The sequence below is a fragment of the Cannabis sativa genome, chromosome 8 (assembly GCF_029168945.1).
Source record: "Cannabis sativa cultivar Pink pepper isolate KNU-18-1 chromosome 8, ASM2916894v1, whole genome shotgun sequence".
NCBI lineage: Eukaryota > Viridiplantae > Streptophyta > Magnoliopsida > Rosales > Cannabaceae > Cannabis > Cannabis sativa.
Genome location: NC_083608.1, coordinates 5,574,041 through 5,595,988, shown reverse-complemented (window position 1 = coordinate 5,595,988; position 21,948 = coordinate 5,574,041).

Genomic DNA, 21,948 nt, shown 5'->3' with positions numbered 1-21,948 from the left:
TTAATTCTATCCATGTGAATGGTTAGATTTGTTTTATCAAAGGTGTTCTTAAGTTCCTATCACAAGTTTCAACCAAATGAAGATGGGTAAAGAATTTTAATATTCTCCCACTCAACTATGGTAATGTGATACATTATCAAAGAACTTTATTGGTCTCATTATCTATTGCAACAATAAATCTAAACTGGAACATATAATCAAGATCAAGGATTTATTCTGATAATAGCTAATTTATTATACTACTTTCATGTTTAAAATTATGTGTCACAAAGAGTACTGTGGAATAAAGTCCACCCCTAAGTATATAGAGATTATGATCCACCTCTAAAGGTTGTAAAGATCATAATTCCCTAAGTGTCATAGAGAGTATGTGAAGTTGAATATAATCCAGAGTTCATTAGATATAAAAGATCGTTGAACTGCATATCATTCTTAACTTTCCTCCACCCCTATCAGATCAAAAGATCCTTTTATTAAACAAATTCTCAATAATTGTTTTAAAATTAACAATTATTCATAAACATAGAAATAAACTCTAGTGTTTATGTAGTAATATCTCTGTAAGGAGTTTAAATAACTCTAGAATTTGTATCAATAATAAAAACACATACACATACAAACATAATAAATATAACAATTGGTAATTGATTTATAAGATAAAGTAATGAAGCTCAAACTCATAGATTGCAATTTATTTGTAAAAAAAACTTTATTATAAATAAAAAAAATTGTTTGCAATATTATGATAAACGAACAGGGAATAAAATCCCAAACTTGAAATCCAAATTGTTTGAAAAAATTAAACAATTAATTCAAAATAAATGAGCTTCTTCTTTATCATAGACGACCTCCATCTACAATCCAGCTTTCAGATCCAACTTGCTAAGACAGCATCCGAGTTTAAGAAGCTTGAGCTATAAGAAGAATAATAAACAAGGTTAGTAGTCCAGAAATAATAATCCAAATGGATAATAATTCACTAAAACACATCAGTTTATAAAGAAATACATTGTTTCTTTGCAAGAAGCTTAGGACACTGGGATTTCCAATGGCCTTTCTCATTGCAGTAGAAACATTTTCCTTTTGGTGTATCACCAGAAGCTGCAGCCTTTTTGTTCTTAGCTGCTTTCGCAGCTTGAGCTCGCTTCTTGGCATTTTTCCACTTCTTCTTATTATTGGATTTGGAAGTAGAAGCAACATGTGCCTCAGGATTACTCGTCCTATTACCATTTCCAGAATTCTGAGGTTTATTCCCTCTTTTCTTGGGACCTCCAATCAAATTTTCATATGTCTGAAGGTCGTTGACTAACGTATGAAAGTCATGTTCCTTCTTATTCATGACATAATTTGATGTATAGGGCAGAAAGTCTGGAGTCAGACTATTCAAGATGAGAGTCACTTGAGTAGTCTGATCCATTTCAACACCATGATTCTGGGCTTCCTGGAAATAACTTGCCATCTGGAGAACGTGATCACGCACATTCTGATGGGGTTCCATCCGTGCGTTGATGAATTTCTTAGTCGCGTCAAAGCGAGACTGGATAGATGCCATACCGAATAGCTCAGTTAACTGCGTCATGATTTCTGGAGCCGTGACAGTGTTAGCAAACCTTGTTTTTAAGGTGTCAACCATGCTGGAAACCATGAAGAATCGAGCTTTGTTGTTAGTATTCTGCCAACACTCGAACTTCTCTTTAACAACTTTGGTTGCATTGTCACCTGGCTGCTCAGGAGACGGCTCAGTCAACACAAACAGGGCACTTTCACCTATGAGAGCAATATTAATGTTCTCTCTCCATTTCGGGAAGTTAGATCCATTTAGCTTATTTTCAGTCAACAGTGATAACATGGGATTCGACATTGCAATTCAGGATACTACAGGATAATAAATAGAAATCAATTATGGTTTAACACAAAATCTTATTCAGAAACTATTAGCACATAGCAAGTAGGAATGACTAGAGAAAATACTAAAAAATACAATCCTAAATAATTTCCAAGGTTTTCAACAAACTGATATTAGTGTCCCGTTTAGGCGAGAGTCAAAGCTATCATCCATTGAATAGAGTTGTCAGCTCATCTAAAATGACAAACATTCTAGCAACCTTTTATTCGATCGAAAAGAGAATCCGATGTTGTCCCGTTTAGGCGAGAGTCAAGGTCATTCCTATTTCATGAGCTTCCACCATTGTTTCATACGTTTGTAAGTCTTATACAATGGCCACCATTAGGGTGATCAATACTAATATAAAATACTTACAAATATACTTATCTTTCGAGATTAAACGGCGCTAACTTGCTAATGAACATTCCTCAATTAGGGAGGATTACTCACTAAAACAATAGCTATGTAAAACCAACAATGGAGATCGAATATCTTAACAATAATAAAGCTCATTATTTAAAATGTATTTTCTTCTATTATTTATTTATTTTAAGTATATATATTTATTAAATTTTAAATTTAGAATAAAACTCTAAATAAAATTTAATTTAATATTTATAAAATTAAACTTAGATGGTTAAGAAAATAATATGAATTATTTCCATCTTAGTATTAATTTTTCAACAAATATTAAGAAAATTGTTTAATTTAAGTTGTATTAATTTAAATTAATTTGCAACTCAAATTAAAATTTTCTACAAATATATAAATTGTATTTCTAAAAATATACAATTTTCGAAATACATTAAAATAAATCAATCTTTACTAGAAAAAATACTTCAAGCAAGAATACTATCTATTTAGATTTTCTTGACTAATTAATTCTATTTCTAATAATATATTTTAGTTCCTTTATTTTAAATTAATCATTAAATGAAAAAAATCATTGATTCAAGTTGATTGAAAATTAATTAAAATAATTAATTTACAACTTTAATCTATCTTTCAAGATAAATTCAAAATCATCTTGCATAATCAAATGTCATTTTGAAAAATGATTAATAAAATAAATAAAATATATTTTGAAAATTATTCAAATTTAAGTTGTTATGAAAAATACCCAACGTAAAATAATTTTCTATTTAATTAAATATCATGAAAATAACAATATTTAAGTATCATTATGAAAATCAACTTAGATATTTATTTTTTAATTTAATTAAATGTATTTGTTGCCCCTAATTTTGCCCAATATACGTGGACCAATCAAACAGCGACACGTGGATCAAGCAATTCACAATATTTGCTAAGTCTTTTATGCCATAAAGTAACGTCCCGGACGTAGGTCCCCGAGAAGGCACATGGAGCTCAAGGTGCTCCCGGAAGCTCATATAACGCTAAGGCGTCTCTGCGAAATGTCAGGTTTCTCCTGAGCAATCAAGTCGCATTAAATGCCGCATGGGAGGAAGCGTGTTGGGACTGCTACACGCAATAAAGTCTGACGGCACAACCTCCAACCAGCAGCGCCACAGTAATGATCATTTAAGTCTAGCGACGGCTACACTGTGAAGAGTCACGTCAATCAAAAGGCAATAAGGACATTCAACATAAAAACCCTACAACACCTAGGGATTTGACCATGCATTACCCATGGTATATTCATTGGGAATACCCAACTTTATGGATACTTACAGATACACTTGTAAGGACAATTATAGGGATTACCCCACCAAAAACACTATAAATACCCCCTCAAAGCTCATTAAATGGGATCGAGAATCTTGGGCTGCATATGAGCAAGTAGAGTAAATACTCACCAAGAACATTCTATGTAGTTATAAGGGTGAAATTCTCCCAAGTATAATCTCTGTATTAAATACATCCATAAATAACAAAGACTCGTGGACTAAGGCTCATTAACGCCCCAACCACGTAAAAATCCTTCTCTCACTTTCTTACAGCTCAATTATTTTATAATATTTTATTAGTTGTCGAAAATCTCGGTCAACATTTTGGTGCTTTCATTGAGAGCTGAAGAAAGCTACTGTAAACAAACACTTGACTTCACAAACATGGTGGAGACAAGAAGTACTCGTCAGCCTCGTCCTCTGGAAGACGCTCAAGACCCGAATGAGGAAGATGTAGCCTCAAGAGCAGCAGAGGAGTCCGAGGAAGAAGAAATAGTCCCGATGATGACTACGAGGGAAACCTCGACGAGTATGCCTATGACGAAGGTAGTTACTCAGAAATGGTGCTTCTCAGACAAAAAGCTATCGATCACGAAGCCGAGATCGAAGCTCAGAAAGCGCAAAACCAGAAAATGCAGGAAGTGATGTTGGCCATGCAAAAAGCCATGGAAGCAGCTGGCATTCACTTGCACCCCAAGGCAATGACCGCTGGACTCGACAGGGAGCCAGCGACGTCTTCGCCTAATTCCCAGCAACAGAAATCTAGGGAGCCTAGCCCTATAAGATACCCTGCCGAAGGGAATCAAACAAAAAATCCTACTTCTACCCCAGGGCGAAAGAAAAAGGTGCAGAATCCGCGAAAGGTCCGCTCAGATTTCCCTAAAGGGAAAGGTCCGCAGAGGGGCAAGCCCCAAAAAGGGAGCCTTGGCCCTCAGGATCGAGGGGACCGAAAAAGCGTTTCCGTGCACCGAGAACCCGGGGGTAGAGGGAGAAGAGGACAGAGGTGTCCTCCTGTTGATCTGAGAAATCAAATCAATGGAAACCAAGGTGATCTCCGAGGTCACCTTGACCAAAAAAGATACGGCCCCGCAGTCTCCACGGGTACGTTGAATGAAGGAATTATGGCGGAACTCGCCATACTTCGAAAAGACATTGCCCGAGTCTCCCGGAGATAGAAAGGAGATGACTCCGACTCGGACAGCGAGGATCGAGAGCCATGTGCTAAGCACATCTTAGAGGCGGAGCTCCCTAAGAACTTTAAGATGCCCGAAATGGCAGCTTATACCGAAAACTCCGATCCTAGCGATCACTTGTCGCGGTTCAACCGTGTCATGACGGTCATGAGGGTCAGTAATGACGCCAAATGTCTGTGCTTCCCACTTACCCTAAGTGGGTCCGCAGAAGAATGGTTCAAAAAACTGGAACCAGGATCCGTGGGCTGTTGGAACAAACTACAGACCAACTTCCGGAGACAGTTTCTTGCCGCAAGAAAGGTCAATCTAGAGGTCAGTGCCTTGACTAATATCAAGCAACTGCCCACCGAGACCTTGAAGAATTATATAAAGAGGTTCTGAGAGGAAGCCTCAAAACCCAAGAAGGTTGACGACGGACAACTGCTTGCACTTCTCCAAGCAGGATTCCGCACTGGGACTCCTTTCTGGAATGAGCTGCAGCAAGAAGGAGCTGCTAGCCTCCAGGACTTCCAGAAGAGAGTCCAAAAATATATCAACCTCGAAGAAGCCCAAATCGTGGCTTATGGAGGCTACTATCCCACCGGAATAGCAGGGTACATGCCCGGAGTATCGCCCTCGGGTACTGCCCCGACCGCAACTCCACAAGCAAGTGGCATAAAATTCTCTGCTACCCCCGGATATAGCCAGGGCCAAGCCTTGGCACCAGCATCATCCCATTTTGGCAACCCGTCCGGAGTGAATGGACAAGCTCCTTCACACTCTGCTCCGACTGCTAGTCTGACAGGCCCTTCCCAGGGTTCGAGGAGTAAAAGATCCTCCAAAGGCAGCACGCGGACGGGAGAGAAGCGCCAGAAAAAGGGGTACACCCCCCAGTATACTCAATACACTGAGCTGTCGGACTCCTAAGAGCGTGTGTACTTTGCTACTAGGCAAAATACACACTACCGGAGACCACAACCGTTGTACAAAGATAGCTCCCGGAGAGATCCGAGCAAGAGGTGCGAGTACCACAACGACATCGGTCATAGCACCAATGAATGTAAGAATCTCAAGGACGAGATCGAAAATCTAATCTAATTGGGCCACCTCTACGAGTGGATCAAGAATAGGTTGCCCCACCTCATTCCGGGTCAGGCGACTGTGGGTATGCCTCAGGGAACACCGGGGGGTACAGCAGGAGTATTGGCTCCAGTTGCTCCCACGGGCGACGCCCAGCATATCCCCGGTCTACCGCCCCGGCCTAATGGGAGGGTAGCCATGATCTCCGGAGGTCCCCATATCGGAGGAACTACTCGCAAGGAGCTTAAGCGATACGCGGGGGCCGCGAAACACAATGAGGTGTGGGAAGTTACTCAACTCCCAGCTCAAAGGCCCCGGTTGATGGACCAACCCATCACGTTCACGGAAGAAGACGCCAAGACGGTGCGCTTCCCTCATCATGACCCATTGGTCATAGAGACCCCCATCGCGAATAAAGTGGTGGCCAGAGTCTTAATTGACAATGGAAGTTCCGTGAACCTACTCTTCAAGGAAGCCTTCACCGCGATAGGCTTGACGGACCAAGACCTCTCACCCAGTGGGTCCCAGCTCACAGGGTTTAACAGGACAACACTTATCCCAATGGGAAAAGTAAGGCTCCTAGTCACATTGTGCCCGGACACCCCCCAGAGAACATTCAAATCACCTTTGTACTGGTGGACTGTCCGACAGCCTACAACGCGATCCTCGGCCGACCGGCCTTGGTGGACTTTGGCGCAGTCACATCGATTCGGCACCTGTGCCTAAGGTTCCCTACCCGGGAGGCCGAAATCGGAACTTTGAGGGGAAACCAGGGGGAAGCAAGACAATGTTACAATGTAGCAACCCACCTGCCCGTGCTAATGGTCCACGAGTTAGCTGAGCCCGTGTGGGGTCCGAAAGAATTGTGGAACCAATGGAGGACGTCGAAGAAGTATCAGTGTGCGACATCGACTCCACCAAAGTACTCCGGCTAGGGAAGAACCTAGATCCGGAGGAAAAAGAAAAAATAATAAAAACACTGAAGGGCGCCATCGACATCTTTGCATGGCGCCAAGAAGACATGACTGGCATAAGCCCTCATGTCATCACCCACGTACTCAATGTCAATCTGGACATGCCTCCCGTCCAGCAAAAGCGACGCCCGCTCGACTCGGTGAAAGCCGAAGCTCTAGAGAAAGAGGTGGACAAAATTTTGACTAACAACATGATCCGCTACGTATACTATCCGGAGTGGCTGGCCAATCCGGTCCTGGTGCCCAAGCCGAACGGAACTTGGCGAGTTTGTATAGATTTCACTGATCTAAACAAAGCTTGTCCAAAAGACTGCTTCCCGCTGCCCAGGATCGACCAGATGGTAGATGCCACTTCTGGATTCAAACTGCTATCCTTCATGGACGCCTAGGATGGGTACAATCAAATAAAAATGCATACAGCAGACCAGGAGTGCACTAGCTTCAGGACCGATAAGGGGGTATACTGTTACTTAGTCATGCCCTTCGGACTGAAAAATGCCTGAGCAACCTATCAAAGAATGGTTAACCGGATGTTTAAAGGCCTCCTGGGGCGAAACTTGGAGGTTTACGTAGACGACATACTCGTCAAATCCAAAGCATGCAACAGCCATGCAAGCGACTTAGAAGAATGCTTCGAAGTTGTCCGGAGATACGGCATGAAGCTCAACCCAAAGAAATGCACCTTTGGGGTCAAATCAGGAAAGTCCCTGGGCTTCATTGTCAGTCAAAGGGGGATTGAGGCGAATCCGGAAAAAATCAAGGCTCTCCTGAGCATGCCATCCCCCAAAAAACATAAAGATATGCAGAGCCTGATCGGAAAGGTAGCTGCTTTAAGCCGCTTCATCTCACGGTCCACGGACAAGTGCATACCCTTCTTCAACGTGCTAAAGAAGTGCCAAAAGTTCGAATGGTTGGACGAGTGCGAGGAGGCATTCAAAAAGCTAAAAGAGCACATGGCCAAGCCCCCTATCTTATCAAAACCCGTCCTCGGTGAAGACCTATTTCTTTATTTGGCTGTCTCCGAACACGCGGTCAGCGGTGCCCTGGTCCGGGAAGAAGAGAAAACTCAGCATCCCGTGTACTATGTCAGCAAGCGCATGATAGGAGCCGAAACAAGATACCCGGTCATTGAAAAACTGGTGTTTTGCCTCCTGATGGCGTCAAGGAAGTTTAGGCCATACTTCCAAGCACACCCGATCAAAATTCTGGCCAATCACCCGCTCCGACAGGTCCTCCAAAAACCTGAAGCGTCCGGAAGGCTCCTCAAGTGGGCAATGGAGCTAAGTCAATTCGACTTGCACTACATACCCCGAATTTCTATAAAAGGCCAAGCCTTGGCGGACTTCATTACTGAATGCAACGAAGCCGAGGCAATCGCGAATACAACGGTACCGCCAATCCCCACATGGAGGGTATTTGTAGACGGAGCCTCCAATGAGAACGGTTCCGGAGCCGGAGTGGCTATGATATCACCAACCGGACTGCGACTCCAGGCAGCCCTACAGTTTGACTTCGCAGCTTCAAACAATGAGGCCGAATACGAAGCCCTGATAGCAGGGGTGAAATTAGCAAAAGTTGTAGGAGCCAAAAGAGTGGAAGTCTATAGTGATTCCCAACTGGTCGTAAACCAGGTATCCTGAGAATACCAAACCCGCGGCGAGCGAATCGCCGCATACGTAACAATAGTCCGAGAGTTGCTCCACGAGTTCATGGACTACAAAATAGAAAGAATCCTTCGAGAAAAGAACGCTCACGCGGACTGTCTGGCTAAGTTAGCCTCAGATAGCGAAATCGAAGAGCTGGGGGTAGTACCAGTGGAACGCTTGGCAGAGCCAAGCATCAAAATAAAAGAGACCACGCTAACGGTTGGGCAAGAACCCAGCTGGATGGTCCCCATCATAAAATACATAACAAAAGGTGAGTTGCCCCAAGAAAGGGCACTGTCTCGGAAGATTCAGTATCAGGCTCATCGTTATGTAATGATGGATCAGATTCTCTACCGAAGAGGACTCATCATGCCTTATTTAAGGTGTGTATCGGACCCTGAAGCTTGACAAATCATGCTAGAGGTCCACGAAGGGTCCTATGGAGATCATACGGGAGGACCCAGTCTCTCAAAGAAAATATTGAGACAAGGGTACTTCTGGCCAACAATGAAAAAAGATTGTATAGACTATGTCCAAAAGTGTGACTCGTGCCAAAGGTACGCGAACATACCGCGAGCTCCTCCAAATGAAATCACCCTGATGACTAGTCCCTGGCCCTTCGCCGTTTGGGGAATAGATCTTATTGGGTCCCTGCCAACAGGAAAAGGGGGAGTAAAGTATGCAATAGTAGCAGTAGATTACTTCACCAAATGGACGGAGGCTGAGCCTATGAAGACAACAACTGCTAAAAAAGCACTGGACTTTGTTATTAAAAACATAGTCTGTCGATATGGCTCGCCTCACAAAATAGTCTCTGACAATGGAAAGCAATTCTATTGTGAGGAATTTACTGACTTCTGCAACCAACACGGAGTAGTGAAAAGCTTCTCCGCGGTGGCCAGACCTCAAACAAACGGTCAGGCGGAAGCAGTCAATAAAATCCTAAAGGTCACCTTGAAGAAAAAGCTGCTAGCCTGCAAAAACAACTAGCCTGAAGAGTTGCCAAGGGTGTTATGGGCCTACCGGACGACCCCCAGAACCACGACCGGTCACTCGCCTTTTTCAATGGCGTACGGTTGTGAAGCGATGGTCCCGATAGAAACGTTATTCCCATCCCACACGAGGACGACTTATGATCCAGCCACGAATCAAGCTTTGCTTCAAGAGGCTTTGGATCAAGTCGAGGAACTCCGGGATGAGTCTCAAATACGGATGGCAGCTTATCAGAAGAAGGTGACCAAGTATTTTAACTCCAAGGTTAAAAACAGAAAATTTGCTATTGGGGATATGGTCCTAAGAAGAGTCTTCCCAGCCACCCAGGAACCCGGAGTGGGGGTACTTGGGCAAAATTTGGAAGGACCATATGAAATCGAGGACGAAATCGGCTCCGCCACTTACAAGCTAAAAGGAATGGATGGAACCACTGTGCCAAGAGCCTGGAATGCCGACCACCTCAGAAAATATTACCAATAGCCAAAATATAACTTAGACTTTGTTCAAAGAGTTTGTACCGTCTAAATGTATACCTCCTCCACATGTTGAATAAAACTGAGTGCCTTAAAAACAAAGTTTCTATGCCACTCAGGGGGGTACTAGGGTATACCGCACGGACAGACAGAAAACAAACTAAGTATAAAAATCCTGATCCAAAGGACAGGTCAAAAAAGAGAAATATGTGGCAAAAGAGATCACATATAAATATCCTAGCCCACAGGGCAGGTCAAATATATACAAGTGGCCCGGGGACAGGCCTTAAAAAATTGTCTCCCCTTCAAATAAAAAACACCTACCTAAATATATTGTCTCAGGGTAGCTGTATGTAAGCAAATATATATAAAAAGAAGAAAAAATAATAATAATAAGAGAAGTGGGTGGAATCCTGGTTGTACTGGGTTAATCTTGAGCGGCCTAGTCAATGCGCGGAGGAAGGCGAGGTCCGATGCGTGCCTCTACCATGGCATCAAGCTTCTTCTTCTTCTCCCAGAATTTGGCGATCATCTCTTCAGGTTTGGGGTAGAAGGTAAGCTTGATATTTTGGTCGTTGGTAGACCAAGCCATGAAGACTCCATCCTCGAAGCGCTTAGGGCACCGGCCGCAGGAAACGGGAGAGAGAAGCTCGGCTCTTTTTGCCTTCTTGGAGGCTTGTTCCTTGAAGTCCCTGAGCTCCTTCAGCTCCGCGGCTAGAGCGGCCCTGGACTCTAAGTTTGCTTGGTGAGTTTCCTCTAAGGATCTCACCTTGGCAACCATTTCGTCCAAGCCTTCCCTGGCCTCCCGGAGCTCCCGCTTGGCCTTTGCAGCGGCCTCACCTTCCGCCCTCAGCTCCTCTTGATGCTTGGCCTCCAGCCTGTCCCTCCGCTGGGCCTCATCCCGGATCATGGCCTCCGCCTGGGCCTCCCTCCGCTTGGCCTCCTCGTCATTGGCCCTGGCAGCAGCCTCCCGGCACTCAGCAGCCTCCTGGTAAAGCTGCCTCTCCGCAGTAAGATCCTGAAGGACCTTCCCGACGTCGTTCATGTCCCCAAAATCAGACAGAACGAAGCCGTGGTTAATTATGTTCTTGGAAAGGCGGCCAGCCTCAGCAGCAAGCTGAACAACAATACAAGTGTAAGAAAGAATCCCCAAAAAGGAAAAATAAAGGGAAAACCAAAATTACAAAGCACTTACCACAGTAAGGGAGTGGCTTAGGTCCTGGACCTGGAAGATAGAGTTCAGGGAGGCACAAGTTGCGAACCGCTTAGGCGCGCACCGGGTAAGCTGAGAAGCAAACTCGCCAGTCATCTCCGCGGCGAAGGGAGCCAAGGTGGGCCCAAGGAAGCGACGGAACCAGTCCGATAGGGGGTCCAAGTTTAGGTCCCACGGATCCTGGTACTCCGGGTTGTTGATGGTTTCTTACACCTCAACCCGCAGAACCCTCCTAAGGGCTTCCACCTCGGCAAACCCCCGAGAGTATTCGTCCCTTGCATAGTTATGCTTGGCTATCTGGAGCTCTTGCCTCGCCTCGTCTCCAGGAACCGGAGTCAGCACAATGTTGGGAGGAGCAGGATGCTCTTCCATGGGAGAGACCCCACCATCAAGACCGTGGGCCGGAGTGTCAGCTCTCCGAGGCCGCTTGGGCTCTTCCTGGGCAATCATTTTGCCCTTACGCTTGCGAATCAGAGCAATTTCTTGCTCTTCTTCACCTTCTTCAACTTCCTCAGGAAGCGCCCGGAGCCCTCCTGCACCTTCTTTAACTTCCTCAGAAAAGCCCCATTGCTTTTCTTGACCTTCTCCCGGCAGCACCTCCTCGTCATCCACTAAATCAATAGTGTCGGGGGGAGCGCTGGAAGAAATCTTTAGAGCAGGGGCCATTGGGGAAGAAGTAAAGGCAGGAGGAGCCTCAGGAGTGTGAACCCCAGCAAGCTGATCCAAGATGGCGTCCATGGAGATACCTGCTACAACAAAAATAAGCAAGTGTTAGAACATCCGTGGGAAACCACCAACACAAGATATGGCAAATAAGCTAGTCCTACCCGGACTTCCTAATTCGGCCCTAGCAAAATTCGGAACTTTTATGCTGGCAGCATCATCTCCGAGATAGCTGTCCGAAGGCCGGAACCAGCTGGATGTAATGTAAGCTGAAGGACCTAAGGGAACGGGCTCTGGAGGACCAGAACCCATCCGGGACCGACCTAGGAAATCTCCTAAGTTTGAAAAATAAAATTCCTTCAAATGATCTCCCCACCGGGTCGAGGGCATCCTAAACCTATACAGACGCTCGTCGAACCCTACGGGCCTACGACTGGCATATTCGCCAACAGAAGGAACATAATGAATTACCAAAGGAGACTTACCGCCGGCGCCGGAAGTGCTGGCACCAGGAGCCCCAGTGTTTTGCTCTGGAACCGAAGGTTGTGGCCTGGGAGCCCTTCTCTCCGACGAATCCCCAATGTGAAGGAACTTCCCGGCAATCGCCTGACTTCTTCTCTCCACCGTGCTCCCCACACGGAGCGCCCTCCCGGAAGCCGCCTGGGCCTTAGAGTACGCCTTCTCCTGGGCCTTCCGGTAGAGATACTCCTGGTATTTCTTCTCTGCCGTGGCGATGATCTCGTCCCGGAAGGTCTTCTCCGCGACCGGCGCCCTCACATTGGGACAGATGACCCGGGAAAGGTTAGAGTCCTCCACGGATTGATGCGGAAGGATAAGTTTGGCCTTCCTGCAGTTCTCCGTAGTGACCAGACCCCCGACGTCAAGATCGGCCCGGTCGTAAGAGGCAAAGGCCTGGGCTCTCCGAAGAAAGGCCTTGGTAGGGGCAGTCCGTTCATATGGAGGGATCCTCATCCACTCAGTGAGGAGCTCCGGATGGTCCATTGCCCTATATCTGGAGGAAAAGAAAAAGCGATGGAGATACTCCTTAACGTGAGTCTGCCTATTATACGGGACCACCCCTTCGTTAGCAGGGTGGGCCCGGAACCCATAAAAACTGTCCTTAAGTTTGTCCCCCTTCTTGGGGACGGAAAAAGTTCATAAAAATACAAAATTTCCGCCGGGCGGGGAGATCCCCATCCTCGGGCGGCATGAAAAATAAATAAGCCTGAAAGCAGGCGGTAAGCTTGGGGAATGAGTTGATGTGGCGCAAGGCCGACAAAGACTAGAAAATTAACAAAGTAATCCTGAAGAGGAAGCATGGCACCGGCCATCAGGTGCGTTTGGCTCCAGGCTCCGAAGCCGCCGTAATTGTGGTTGGGCGTCTCCGCGTCGCGAGGTGGCCGATGGTAGGTTCCTGAGGTGGAAGGCTTGATGCCGGCAACCTCCACAATGTTCTCCAATTGATGGGGACAGGTCAGGGTGGAGTAAAGCTCAGCCGCTTCCCATCCGATCGCCCGAGACTTATACCCCTCCTGGGCAACAGGTCCCAGGGAGACCTCCTCAAGGGTAGACATGGGCTTACCGCTCTTCTTTGAGGACTTGGAGCCAGAAGCAGACATTTTTCTATTCTGTAAAAAAAAAGTAAAATTCCAGTAGTTAGGCCCCGTACCAAACCCTAAATTAAGAAAAAGGGAATGGGGGTCCCCTAACCGCTGGAAAGAGGCCCCCTCTGGACACGTGTCCTACAGGAAACCCTAGAAGGATTCCCTGGACAAGTTTCGGGTGCAGTAAATTCACAGAAGACGGCTTTACGCGATAAAGAAAACAGAAAGAAGAGATTTTGTTCTATGCCCTAAGCAACCATTAAACGAAGAACGTACGACCTTCTACAAAGAAAATACACAATAACAACAGAGGCATGACAATGGCAATCTAACCACTAGAGCGGTAAATTCAAACAGACTACATGAAGAACTTAAACACTTGCATGCCAAGAAATCTCGAATGCAAACCCATAAGAGAACAAACAGAACAAGTAATAATATGCCATTCAATAACAGAGCAAAGGATGCAAACAACTTACGATGAAGTGTTGAACTGGGGGTCCTGATGCAAGTCGAGTGAAGACGAGAAGGACTGGTAGCAACGAGCAAAGAAGAACTGGGAAAATCGCAAAGTGTTTGAAGGCTTCGTTCTAGGTCTGAGAATTTTCTCTCTAGGAAATTCGAGCAAAGTTTGCAAGAAATGGGAAGTAACCGAAATGAAGAAAAGATGGTGGCTTTTATAGGCAAAAATGCATGAGGAACAGGCGTCATCACCTACCAATCGAACGGTGAGGGAAGCGCACGATTCAAATGCTCAAAGATCAACGGACCAGATTGATTTACAATAAAGGCGGTGGAAATGCTTGAGTGTCCGTCTGACACCATTAATGCGTCGTATCAATCAATGGGCGTGAAACGAATCGACTTCTGCAAAAAGTGAATCGCTGCATTAAATGCCATCATTAAGTACACAGTCACGCGCTCAAAGCTCGTGCCAGGAAACCGAGGAGTCAACCGGAGGCACTTGAGCAAGCCTTGTTTCATTTTTCAAATAAACAAGGCTTGGGGGGTAAATGTTGCCCCTAATTTTGCCCAATATACGTGGACCAATTAGACAGGGACACGTGGATCAAGCAATTCACAATATTTGCTAAGTCTTTTATGCCATAAGGTAACGTCCCGGACGTAGGTCCCGGAGAAGGCACATGGAGCTCAAGGTGCTCCCGGAAGCTCATATAACGCTAAGGCGTCTCCGCGAAGTGTCAGGTTTCTCCTGAGCAATCAAGTCGCATTAAATGCCGCATGGGAGGAAGCGTGTTGGGACTGCTACACGCAATAAAGTCTGACGGCACAACCTCCAACCAGCAGCGCCACAGTAATGATCATTTAAGTCTAGCGACCGCTACACTGTGAAGAGTCACGTCAATCAAAAGGCAATAAGGACATTCCACATTCAAACCCTACAACACCTAGGGATTTGACCATGCATTACCCATGGTATATTCATTGGTAATACCCAACTTTATGGATACTTACAGATACACTTGTAAGGACAATTCTAGGGATTACCCCACCAAAAACACTATAAATACCCCATCAAAGCTCATTAAATGGGATCGAGAATCTTGGGCTGCATATGAGCAAGTAGAGTAAATACTCACCAAGAACATTCTCTGTAGTTATAAGGGTGAAATTCTCCAAAGTATAATCTCTGTATTAAATACATCCATAAGTAACAAAGACTCGTGGACTAAGGCTCATTAACGCCCCAACCACGTAAAAATCCTTCTCTCACTTTCTTACAGCTCAATTATTTTATAATATTTTATTAGTTGCCGAAAATCTCGGTCAACAGTATTAAATTCAGGAAATAAATAATTAAGTTTAGGGAAGGCTTAATTATTAATTTCCATTTTAGTACAAGGAAAGATACTCTTAACTTGAATTGTACCAAAATTAATTATTAAACAATTAATTTCACAATCAATGATAATTTCCTATATTAGAAATAATAATTAGTATAGAAATAACTATCTAGAAAATATCTCAATTTAACTAAGTATCTTTTCAAGATTTGGAAAATATCTGATTTAAGTTATTATAGATAATATCTATAATTTGCAACTTAAAATTTTTCCAAATAAAATTTAATTAAATATCAAAATTAGGTGGTAACTACCTAATTAGTTGGTAACTACCTAATTTAAGGATATTCTATTTTAAGTTTGAAACCAACTTAAAAAATATCTTTTAAGAATCTTCAATAACCAATTCCTAGAATTCCTCAACTTAATATTGAATTCAAAAGATATTCAAATTCAAGTTAATAAGGAAAATTAGTAATAACTAATTTATAACTTAAATAAGAATATTTAATGAAATAATAAAAGTAAGTTTCAGAAAGAATCTAGTTAGTTAAAATTCTTTATTTAATTAAAAACAAGAAAATACAAATAGTTTATCTACAAATAATATTCTACAAAGGATGTTTTTCTTAAATTAATTTCAAAGAAAGAAATTAATTATGTTGCTATTCAATTTTATTAGGTCAAACTAATTTAATGAACCTAGAACAGTTATCATAATAAGGCAAATGGGCCTTCACAATTGGGGTTGTTCATGTGAGGGGGGGCTGGGTTCAATATGTCGGACCTAGTTCTAAGGCTCCCAACTCTCACACAAGGCCCAAAAGAGAGGAATTTAACCTTAAAATGAACAACTGTTATTAATTAAATAGCCCCATTAACTAAATGAGCCTATATAAAATCTATCAAGTTATGACATTTTATTTAGCAACAACAACCTATATGTGTCTATAAGAGAAATTAAACATATAGGCTCACACAGGCACACAGATTTGGATGGATCCTATCATGTTTCTAGGTCATACACAGATGAAAGAAGAATATTAAATTTACCTGTTATAAATTATTTACTTGACCTATTGACAATTGAACCATGGGTTAAAATCAGATCATTGGATCTGTCAACAAGTTAACCATGGCAATTTAGATCAAGCAATAATAGGTTTTAGAAAACTTACAAACAATCTAAAACACATACTCCTGCAACAAGTTAGATTTGGATGGTTGGAAGTAGGATTTATTTAATTTTAAAATATTAAACTTTATTTCGAAATATCATTAAAAAAATAAATTTCGGTTTTAAAAAATAATATTGAAAATTAAACCTACAATTTTGAAAAATTAGGTTTTAAGTAACCTAAATATCATTTCAAAATAAATTTGCTAACTTTCCTTTTAAATTTCATGTTATTTAATAAAATAAATATTCAATAAAATAGAAAATGGTAAATACATACCATTTTCTGATTTTACAATTTAATTTAAGTAAGAATAACAAAATTTAAAAGTTAACAAAAATATCTTATTTTCCCTTTGAAAATACCATGATTATAGTAATCTTATTCTAAATAAGGTCAAAATATCAAAAAAAATATTTTTCTATAAAAGAAATTTAATTTCTGACTTTATATTTAAAAATAAGACAAAATAATCAAATTTCAAAGAAAATAAGAAAAGAGGTAATCAAAATTTGATTTTTACCTATTTTCAAATTCAAATTACACTAATATCTAAAATTAATTTTAAAATTAAAATTAATTTATTTCTGATAATTAGATTTGAAAATGAAAAACAAAAATCAAAATACAAAACTACACAAAAAATCAGAAGTTAATTCCATGAAATAGCATGAAAAATCGAAGAAAACGAAAAAAATGGCAGGTGGTACGGACACTATGCAAAGCATACTGTCCGCGCGCGTGGAAGGGGGAAGACTGCCGAGAACACTCGGTGCATGCACCCCTGTGCATGATTTCCGCGCGCGTAGGGAAGGTGCTCACCACCTCGATTTTTTCCGATTTTCAAAAATTCATAACTAATTCAAATTAAATCAAAATCGAGTTCTGTAAAAAAATAAATTGCTTAGAATTTTCCAAAATATCCAATAAAAATAATTACAGAAACAGATAATCAATTATTTTTCCCAGAATTCACAAACATCAATCAAACATCAATATGACACACCATGAAACCATCCAAATCACAAACAAATCGTTTTAAGTCCAAATTTCTTGCAGGAAAATCAATTACCATGGCTCTGGTGCCAGTTGTTGGAATTAATTTTACCAGGATCTTAGATCTACTCACAAGTATGTTGATTTAACAACCTATATATGAAATTCTAAAACGATAAATCAAAACACATAAAAGTTAAGAAACCATACAGTGATGGCAGCGGAATTAAGTGTCTCTTTCCACTCAGATCTCTAACCCTTGATTCCTCTCTGTAGCAGAGTATAATCAAGATTTGAGCCCGAATGTCCTTCAGTTGGCTGTGATCCTTCATAGTCTTCCAATTTATGATTGATGTACTGTACGTTGTGTGTGGGCACTTCTCTCTCACAAGGAATTCAAAATTTTTCTCTCTATTTCTCCCTCAATTTCATGTATAATGATGCCTTTTAAAGAGAAGAGAGGGGGCGGCTTTATATAGAAAAAGGGAAGAGCTCAACTTTCCAAATAAACAGTTTCCTCTTTTACTGTGTAATTGATTAACTGTCTTATTTAGTGTGATCCACCACTTTCCTATTATTGCTAGGCTTTGATTAGCAAATACATGGCAACTAAAATTGAAAATAATATTTGGGAAATTCAAAGCATGTGGCCGGCCATGGCGTGTACGGGCGTCACATGAATTTTGCAGTTTCCTCAATTTTATTTCTATTTCTCCAAAAATGCTATTGTTCCATTTCTAACAATTTAAATGCCAAAACTAATTATTTAATAACTAAAATAGATTATTAAATAATATTGTCATTTAAAATAATTATTAATTAGACATACAAAGTCTCCCAATTAATAATTAAACCTAGAAACCCTTTTATTTACAATTTCATCCTTAAACTGTGAGAATTCACAAATTAGACAGTCTAACTTTTACAATTATAATTGATTAATCATAAATCAATTATAGAGTCTTACAAACAGTATAGTCTCAACTATAATGGGGACCATGGATCTATATTGCTGAGCTTCCAATAAGTTGAACCGAATTTACCAAGTAAATCCCTAACTTATTAATTCCTTTTTGAATGCACTCTTAGAACTTGGAATTGCACTCTCAGACTTATATAGAGCATACTATATGTTTCACGATATACATATGCTATCTCATTTAACCATTGTTATAATCTTAATGTGATCAAAAGATCCTCTATATAGATGATTTACATCGAGATGGGATAAATTTACCGTTTCCACCCCTCAATGTATTTTGCCCCTTAAAACACTTAGTTACCTGTAAATGATGTTTTAGTGATCTAATATGTAGTCACTGAAACAAGAGCTCATCCATTTACTTCTATTTAACTAAGCTCGAAGGGAATCATCACTTGACTTCTATACACCAGTAGAAGCTATAGATTCCATATTTATGTTCAGCACTCTCACTCAGTTATGCTATCATGTTCCCAAAATATACGTATCACCCTGACCTAAAAGTAGGCTTAACTAATAAATCAAAGAACATGAGTAGGCTTAAGAAATTCTTCCATGGCTTTATCTTCTCTGGAATAGTTGAGACTTTTCCTTAGATAAACAAAATCTATATCTAAGAAGTTGTGAAGCTTCTATAGATTTCCATTGGAAAGAAAATGCATCACCATCTCATGCTTGCATTAGAGTAAGTAATTACCAGGTATACCACAAGCCATATGTTTAGATAAACTCAAACCTATAATACTAGGAACAGGAAGTTTTGTTAAGTCCATTGAATAGACTTATGAACGAAAATTTCCTTTCATGTCCTTGTAATAGAAAACTTTAGGTTACTCCATGTGAATGGATCAAACCGTAGTTCTATTGGCTTTCTTCTTAGTTTCTTATCTTGACAATCCATTACTTGTTTAAACTCACAATGGATTTTAATCACTAGTATCTTCCAAGTCATGAGAAGGTAAAGTTCCTTGAAACTCTCCCACTACGACAAGGTACAGTGCATTATGTCTAACAAAACTAAATGGTATTGACCTCTTCGGTTGTGCTAAGACAATAGAGGCAGTGGGATCATCTTGTAACGAATAAGATGATAGAACGCTTATGGAATCAAGAAAAAATATCTCCTTTATTTGCTACTTTATTTTCAGACTTAGTCATTTTCTTAGAAAAGTAGTATTTCTTTAAACAAACACTTTCTTGTCTAATGACTATGGGATGATCCACCCCTAATCACTTATAATAGCTAACAAACATGCAAACCAGGGTTAGCAGTTCTAGCTTTTCTTATTTCGATTAGGTCATCCATGAATCTAGTAATGATTTACATTAAGTATATAACCATTGCATCATTCTGAAAATTTATTACCATAGAAGGATTTAGGCAACGACTAGTAACTAATCATCAATGTGAAACTCAAATTTCTGGGGAGGTAAGTTTGGATATAATTCAAAATCAAATTAATGATCTTTGAACTGCATATCTACTAACTTTTCTTCACCCCTATCAGTTCACAAGATCTTTAACAACTTACCATTGCTAGAAATTAGTTAAGCCTACTTTTAGGTCAGGGTGATACGTATATTTTTGGAACATGATAGCATAACTGAGTGGGAGCGTTAACATAAATATGGAATCTATAGCTTCTATCTGGCGAATAGAAAGTAAAGGATGATTTCCTCCGAGCTTAACCAAACGAAAAATAAATGGTGGAGATCTCATTTCACTTAGCTGAAATATCATTTATACAGGGTTAAGTGTTTTAAGGATAAAATACATTGAAGGTGTAGCGGTAACAGTAGTGCCTTTTCAATGTAAATCATCTATATAGAGGATCATTGATCACATTAGGGTTATAACAATGGATAACTAATGACGTGTCTATATCATGGAACATATAGAGCGTTCTATATGACTGAGAGTGCAATTCCAAGTTCTAAGAGTGGATTCAATAAGGAATTAATAAGTTAGGGAATTTACTTGGTAAATTCTGTTCGACTTATTGGAAGCTCAGTTATATAGACGCATGGTCCTTATACTAGTTGAGACCATACTGCTTGTAAGACTTAGTTATTGATTTTGATTAATCAATTATAATTCTAAAGTTAGACTATGTCTACTTTATGAATTTTCACTATGCAAGTGCGAAATTGTAAAGAAAAGAGATTCTAGGTTTATTTATTAATTAAGATATTTTATATGTCTAAATTAATAAATATATTAAATGACAATATTATTTAATAATTATTGTTAAGTTATTAAATAATTAGAATTGGCATTTAAATGGTTAAATCGGAAAATTGGTATTTTTGAGAAAATAGGAATGAGAAATAACAAAATGGGAAAGTTGCAAAGTGAGGCCCAATTTCCTTATATGGGCCGCCCACTATGCATAGGCTTTTACCATTTTATTTTTCCATTATTTTAAGGCCACACAATTCTAACCTAAACCTAGAGGGCATTCTGTAAATAGAAAGTAATGGATTCAGGAAACAACACACAATTGCATCTCATTCTTTTCAGAGAGAATTCCTAAGCCACCACTTTCCTCTCTCTTTTCTTCTCTAAATTTCGAAATACTTCGAGTGATGAGTAGTGCCCACACAAATCAAGTTGGTACCTCAATCATAGTATGTAAGACTATGGAAAATCAACCATCAAAGAAGGAGAGAAAGAGATTTAGATTCAGATCTTGATTATGCTCTACTACAGAAAGGAATCAAGGGCTAGAGATCTGAATGGAAGGAGTCATAATATTCCGCTGCACCCACTGTAAGGTTTTCTAACTTTATATGTGTTTATTTTCATTGTTTTAGAATTCATATTAGGGTATTAATCAAAGATACTTGTTAGTAAATCTAGATCAAGGTAAAATAATTTCCAACACTTAGACCAAAAACTGGCCCCAAAATTGGGACTAAGACCCAAAACTCGACCCAGACTCGAGACACAGGACCTGACCTTGGACCCCGGAACCCAAGACCTGGCTACCTGGACATAACCCTGAACCCAAACCCAAACCCAAACTTAGGACTCGGCCCGAGACTGAGACTTAGATTCAAGACCGAGATCCACATCTAGACCTGAGCCTTCGACTTGACCTGTAGTCAGTGTTTGAATCCAGGACCGGAACCCAGATCTGTACCCAAGAGAAGACCCAAACTGTGACCCGAACCCGATCCCGGACCAGACCTGGGACTATAACATGACCCAAACCTAAACCCAAACTCAGACCAGAACCCATAATAGGACTTGGACCAGGACCGGGACCTAAACCAAGACTGGGACCTAGACCCAAACCCAGATCCAAAATCGGGACCCGGACCCAAAACTGGGGCCAGACCCAGGACCGAAGAACAAAAGTCAGACCTGAGACCCAAAACCCAAACCCAAACTGGGACTAGGACCCGAACTCGGACCCGAACCCAAATTTGGACCTGGACTTGGACCGGGACTTGAGACTTGAACCCAAATTAGAAGACGAACTTGGACCCTAACTGGGACCAATGACCCAAACATAGATGGGGGAGCCAAACTATGGAATTTGGACCCCAAACCTAGACCAGAACTTGGGCCTCAAAACTTGGATCAGGATCCG